The sequence below is a fragment of the Poromitra crassiceps genome (genome assembly GCF_964638095.1).
Source record: "Poromitra crassiceps genome assembly, chromosome: 13".
Lineage (NCBI taxonomy): Eukaryota > Metazoa > Chordata > Actinopteri > Beryciformes > Melamphaidae > Poromitra > Poromitra crassiceps.
Genome location: NC_139644.1, coordinates 12,852,410 through 12,859,932, shown reverse-complemented (window position 1 = coordinate 12,859,932; position 7,523 = coordinate 12,852,410).

Here is a 7,523-nt window from a genome sequence, read left to right as displayed (position 1 = left end):
CCAGAATCATTGCAAATGGAGGTTCAAAGTAACAGTTAGCAATAGCATTCAGTTAATCAATGCCTAATGACAGCCAGATTCCGTTTTAAACTTTAAAACAGAAAAACGGAAAAACGTTTTTAGCACACACACAAAAAAAAAAAAGAAAATGAATGGGGGGGCCAGTTTAGGGAATGGGGGGGCCCAGCCCGGTCAGGCCCCCCTCCAACGCCGGGCCTGTCTCACAGCATTGTAACATTGTAGTGCAGCAAGAAAGGAAAACTACTGTAAACATTTGAACCACATTTCTTGTTTAGAACCTATAGCTAGCAACATCGCCATCTCCTGAAAAACATTAATATTGCACCTTTCTTGTGGCTACATCACAGCATCTACTGAAAAACATTTATAGTGGATCTGACTTGTTTAGTTCACTTTAGATTCACATCACATCTGAAAAACAACCAGTCGAGTGTAATAAGTAAATGAGGTTTAATTGTAAAAAAAAAAAAAAAAAATCTAAAAAAATCTAAAAAAAAAAAAAAAAAAAAAAATTTTTTTTTTTTTTTTGGGAACTGAAAAGTACCCGGGCCGCGGCCCGGGTGGCCCGGGCGGTTCCGCGATCCCTGATCAAATGGTTTATTCATATATCCTCCTATAGTAGGCTACTACTATGAATATGAAAAAAAAGTACCAAGAAGATATAGCAGAGTAATGAGAATAATAATAATGCGAGTGATACTGCAGCCAAAATGCTCTTTTCACTCGCTTGCCACACAGGGGCAGCTAAAGCATTCTAGTGCCCCTGATGCTGTTATGGGGATGCAATGGCTTGCTCAAGCCGGACACTTCAGCAGGGCAAATGTGTGCTAACATGAGGCTGAAAACCCCAAGCCTTCTAAAATGAAGGATGGTTTATTTAACCGACATGAGGCCACTCGTCATCATACCTCATTTATATATTATGTGGCAATATAGGAAATCAAATCACTCCACAGCTCCTACCAGTGGCTGTAGGGATACATAAGCACAAGAAAGAAAGAAAAAATCATGTTCATTGAGAATTATAATACTGCCTCCAAATGGAACTCCACTGACATCTTGAGCTCGGAGCTTTCAGAAAATTCCCTCTTTACCAAGTCGTGACTCGTGGATACCGACCACATGGGGGGCGGGGCGGGGGTGGGGGGGGGCGTGTTCATATCATATGGCCGTAAACACGTTAAACACGACCCCATTTGAAGGCAGAACAAGTTCCCTGAGGGGTGTTATCATATTATATCAGCAACACAAGAGTGTGTATTCCTCTCCATAGTACTCACACAGCACACTTTGTACATTCCCTTTAAGTGGACTATATAAGATAAGATGAAAAGGAGTGAAAGGCCTGCAAACAGCTCAGCCATTCACCAATATACATCATGAGTCTGATGAGAGGAGTTAATTGTTCACACAAAAGCACTGGACGCTCGCTCGGACACTATACCGTCTGTTGAGTTTATTCTTACTGGACTGGCTGCAGACAGCCCATGATGCTAATAGTTCATAGGAGTGACAACACCCAATAGTGTTTATAGAACACAGTCAATGAAGTGTTTTGGGTCGCTCTTTAGTGTCCCAATGAGCTCCCACAGGGGAGCCTTTGTACAAGATGACTGGCTATACTCTTGAAAGGGAGACAGTAGGGTGTCTGTGTCCTTGTTGTCTCAACGGACACGGATTCAAAAGTACAGTACAAAGACCGGCAAACACTTTGATCAGTCTTCCGCTTTAAAAGGTGCTCTGAAACTTTCTCCCTGGACGCTTCCTTTCCCATCAAGGTGAATAAAAGAGGAAATGGATTGAAGAGGCCATCACGGTGACTAAAGGGATCAGTCGTCTGATCATTCAGAGGCCGCGCCGCCGACAACTTTGCGGCCTTCAAAATTCTGCGTATGTATATACTCACATCCTGCACAAACACATCTGCATTGTTCCGAGATCAAACTAACGCGCCCCGTGTGCCAGCAGCCAAACATGTCGTATAGCCTGCGCGGGCACCGGGCCAACGTGGAGAGAGACGCTCGTGAGTCACAAGGTAAACAAGTCTGCACAAACATGACGGATCATCATAAAAAAGCACAACTATATTCTAGGCCAGGTCTTGTGGAGGGGTATCAGCAGTGCAGGTCTTGTGGAGGGGTATCAGCAGTGCAGGTCTTGTGGAGGGGTATCAGCAGTGCAGGTCTTGTGGAGGGGTATCAGCAGTGCAGGTCTTGTGGAGGGGTATCAGCAGTGCAGGTCTTGTGGAGGGGTATCAGCAGTGCGCCAGGCTAATATATAGAATGCAAAGTCAGACAATGTCGGCCTTTGTTAACTTTGGAGGGCCGGGGCTGACCTCTGACAGTAAACACACCGGGGTGAAACCGTCTCCATGGCGACGGTGTGGACCCCCTGCCAGTGCTAGGGGCCAGTTGGACCCTCATGTCCTGCTCCAGTCACCCCCCCCCCCCCCCACACCTCCCCACACCCCATGGTTCTTCTTTGATATGGTAGGCCCCCCCTAGGTAGGGTCCTGTCCCTGTTGGCCCTCAGAAGCTGACCCCGAGACAGGGGTGTCCTCGGCTCATGGCCCTATAAAAAGACCCTTTAAGGGAGAGAGTGTGTGTGTGTGAGTGAGTGTGTGTGTGTGTGTGTGTGAGTGAGGGTTATGGGGTGTAACTGTCTCTGTTTGGGAAGATGTTATTACAGGGACAGGTCAAATTCAGCACGACTACAAAGAGCACTCTAAATAAAGACGGGACATAAATCAGTTGTGGGCTCTATCAATTCTTTATTGACTACTTCTTTTTCCCCCCACTACAACATGTCCGGTGCATGCAACTTAATGTCCTCTGTCATCTATGCAGTTTATCAAAGTCATATTTAATTATATAAAGCACCTTCCATCCAACAACATGAGAGGTCTACACAGGTTTTTACAACGGGGTGTATATGGCCTCCTATAGCAGCCTTGGCCTGTCGTAACTCTGCTACTGGCCACCTCAGTTGCAGTCATAAGTCACACAGGGTGTGTGTGTGTGTTGAGTGTGTGTGTGTGTGTGTGTGTGTGTGTGCGTTAAGTGTGCGCGTCTAGCAGGCCTGTCCTCTCCACGCTGTAGCTCTGTGATCAGTAACTGCTCTCAATTACCGCATTGTGTGCTGCTCCTTTCAGCTGGGGGTTAAACTCTTTGCGGAGCCCTTTGAAGTGCTCATCTCTTTATCTCAAGCCACAGCCAAGAATTTGGGGGGAGGACAATGGAAAATGAAACCAACAGGGAAGCTTATGGCAATTATCAACCAGGGCCCGCGAGGAGGGAAGTGTGAATGTCCGCTCAGAGAGAGAGAGAGAGAGAGAGAGAGAGAGAGAGACAGAGAGACAGACTTAGAGAGAGAGAGAGCAGATCAGAGCAGGAGCTAGCCAATATAGGACAGGGGGTTACTGTTTCAAGTTTGTTTGGTGTGTACACACCCCGGGCAACAACCGACTGCCGAGAGAGGAAATGGAGGCTACCTCTTCAAAGTAGGTGACAACAGCGGGACAATGGCCTCTGAAGGGAGCAAGGAGCTGATGAGAGGAGTTTAGGGGGGTCAGTGGACAACACAAGTGGAGGAGGAGGGGGGGACAGAGAGGAGTTTAGGGGGGTCAGTGGACAACACAAGTGGAGGAGGGGGGGGGGACAGAGAGCGACAGGTGAAGAGGGGAGGAGGAGAACGGATAGGGAGGGAGAAGTGCTGTTGTCAGCAGAATCAGACGGCACGCAGAGAGGTGTCAGCAGAATCAGACGGCACGCAGAGAGGCTGGAGAAGAAGATACAATTAAAGTGTGGAGTTAAGGCGGCCTTTGAAGTTGGACATGGTGCATAATACCCTTAAAAGTTAAGGACGGGCAACAATTCACAGGCTTGTTATGGGGCTGTTTTGACAGAGGGGAGGAGGAGGAGAGAAGAGGAGGAGGAGGAGGAGAGAAGAGGAGGAGGAGGAGGAGGAGAAAAGAGGCAGATGAGTAGAGGAGTGTTTGAGCGGAAGAGGAGGAGGGGGTTGTTTTTAAGAGGGTTCAGCTTGAAGAAAACAAGGTTGGATTTCAAGCGCCGACCGGCCACAGAAGGATGGGTTTCGCACAACAGCATAATATGTAAAGTGGGAAGGGGAGTCCGGGTAGTGCGGCGGTTGATTCCCTCCCTACCAACACAAGGGTCGCAGGTTCGAGTCCCAGTGTGGCCTCCAGCTTGGTCGGGCGTCCATACAATGGGCCCCTGTCTGCGGGTGGGAAGCCAGATTAAGGGTATGTGTCCTGGTCGCTGCTCTAGTGCCTCCTCTGGTAAGTCAGGGCACCTGTTCGGGTGGGGGGGAGGGGAACTGGGGGAATAGAGTGATCGTCGCACACACTACGTCCTGCCGGTGAAACTCCTCGCTGTCATGTGAAAAGAAGCGGCTGGCGACTGCACATGTATTGGAGGAAGCATGTGCTAGTCTACAACTCTCCCCAGATCAGCAGAGGGGGTGGAGCAACGACCGGGACAGCAGGGGGAATTGGCCAAGTACAATTGGGGAGAAAATGATGAAAAAAGAGAAAGAAATGAGAGGACGATGTATCAGAGAGAGAGGAGTATGGAGCGAGACAGATGAGAGAGATAGAAAAGAGAGACGTATAGGAAGAGGTGGGAAGGCAGAGAAGAAAGAGAAGAGAGATGCAGAAAGCAGGAGGGAGGAGGGGGGTTGTTGAAGGTTATTTATTGGTCTTTTTTCCCTCCTTTTAATCCCATTCTGCGCTTGACTTTTAAGTCTGGATGTATAGAGACAATGTGGGATGATGCACTGTCTGTCTAATCCCGTTTGGGCCATGAAGCTCACTCCACTCTGACAGTAATGACTTTCATTTCCTGCGCCGCTTGCTGAGGCACCACGCAGCCACTTCACAGGCCCGGCCGCCGCCATGCCTGACGGGACGGCACGGCCACACCCCAATCCGTCTCGCCCGGAACCCTGCACTCCCTCGCTCCCGCCTCTAAACCCTCACTCGGAACCCCATCTCCTTACCTAAAGGGCCACTTTGTATCTTACAAAATCTGTAGAATTTATGCAAATGAACAATGTTTAACTTCCCTCCATGTTGCCTGGACCGAGAGCTCCCCGTTCATTTGCGGAACTTCCTGGTCCAGATGATGTAATGATGTCATTTGGTCCAGGAAGGTAGAGGAGAGCAATAATGACAGTGATACTGTAGTAATAGTGACACCATGGCAAAAAAACGGCTCCAAATGACATCGTTATGACATCATTTGGTCCAGGAAGTTCTGTGAATGAACGGGGAGCTCTCGGTCCAAGCGAGATGTAGTAGCCTGGTAAGCCAGCCGGGTCACGTGACCTCACATTTAATTTGGTTCTGCGGGACAGCCTGGCCTCAAGCCCTGGGAGGGCTTTGGCAGAAACTGCAAAGGGGACGAGCCAATCAGCGACTGCGCTCAGTGCCCTGTGATTGACAGCGCAAGTTGGCCAATTAGGAACGCCACTAGCAAAACAATAATGGCCACCTGCTTGCCTGTCTCCAGGAGTAATGTCAACGTTCGTCGAGTTCAAACAGCCATAAAGTGCGGTTATTGCAGAAATCGACTCAATAACAACAATTTAAAAAAAAAGAAAAAAAACGAGTACAGGAGTACGCAACAGCGGAGTTTCTCGGCGGAAAATGTGTTTTTGCCGTTCTCCCGAGTGGATTTGGGTTTGACTGGATCCAACGCTGATTGGCTGAAGGAGTTGTCTGTCAAGGCAAGTACACCCGCCCAACTTCCGCCCACTGCACTTTTGTTGTGAAAGCTTCAGGCCAGACGGTCTGGTAGAACGAAATGAAATGTGAGTTCATGTGACCGGCTGATTTACCAGGGCTAGGCAAGATGGAGGGAGGTTAAACATTGTTAATTTTGCATAAATACTACTGATTTTGTAATGATACAAAGCTGGTTGAAAATCGGCAACTATTTAACCTCCCAAAACGTGACTCTGTCCTCTTCGCTGGCTTGTTAGCAAAGGGTTTCCACAGACTAGTGAGGTGATTAACTAGCTCGTCTATTCTAAAGATGTCAGATATTCGCTCACCTCCATGCTTCCTGCCCCCCCCCCCCCCCCCCGGCCCCCCGGCCCGCACTAGGAGGGTGTGAAGTATCAACAGGGTGAGCGCCGTGGTGACAGAGACCTGCTCTGAACTGGATCAGCCCATATAGTGATGACAGCAGAGTGAGAGAGAGGCTGCACATCTCTCCCTCTTATCAACTATCTCTGACAGCTCAAACACCGTCTCCCCTGACAAGAATATTTTGAGTTTCCATCAATGTTTTATCACATTCAGATATAGTCTACTTACACAATAACCCTCCTGGGTGGTGTGTGTGTGTACAGGTATGTGTGTGTAAGAGGGAGAGAGTCGGGAAGATAAAAAGAAAGTGAGAGAGATAGAGTAGATACCCAGACACAGAGGGCAAAGCGAGACACACAGACAAACCTCCCACACTCTGTCTTGACTGGATGGAGGTCCCGCATGGACTCTCCTGTCCCTCTGCTCAACCCACACAGAGCCCACATCAGCCCGGACAGAACATCCATGCCAGAGTCACACAAATAAACACAACGCACCCGTCCCGCTTCACTCGCGCTGCACAGCCGCTAACCCACTTGTTCTCCAAATCACAGCTCCATGTCCCAAGGGTTCCCCAACTTTTCAGCGCCCCGACCCCCGAATGAACAGTGCCAGAGCCTGGCGACCCCCACTATCCACGGAGGTGGTTGAAGCTATTGATATTTACATACAAGCGTTTGTGCCCACCACCACCACATGCTGAGAATTTCGCAAAGAAAACAAACAAAATGTAACAATTATGGTTCAAATGTAATAGTGTTTAAATTGTATTTCACACATTATTGAGGCCAATTTCACACATTCTGGAAATCATCTCACGACCCACCCAGTGGTGCGTGGTGGGTGGGCCCGCGGGGCCCCCACTTTTGGAAGCACTGCCATAGCCGTTACAGTAGGGGGTCTCAGAGTGGGGTCCGGGGACCCCCAAGGGGTCACTGAGGGTTGAGTTCCACGGGATCTCCAGCAAAAAGGGGAATCATTTATTATCCGTAAGTAACACGACGACAGAATGTATATGACTGTTTTGGTCATGGGGGTTCATACATCTTCTGTGATAAAACATCTACAAGCAATTGGGGGACCCTGGGACAAAATCGTATCAAATGAGGGTCCTTGATGTGAAAAGGTTTGAGAACCATGGAGTGCAGGCCGGAGAAAAAAGACAAAGAAGGAAAGAAAGAAAATTCATGGCCATAAATAAAAACTGTATGAACAAAGAGAGAAGGTACAAGGCAGAGGAGGGAGAAAACATGAGAGAGAATAAATAAGTGAGATATGTTGAAGGTGTTGTGTGCGAGAAGCGTTGGCGATAAACAGGTTTATTTTATGCAGGCAGCGTACAGCAGCCAATCACGGGGCTCCGAGGGTCTGACTCAGAATACAGCGCTATAAA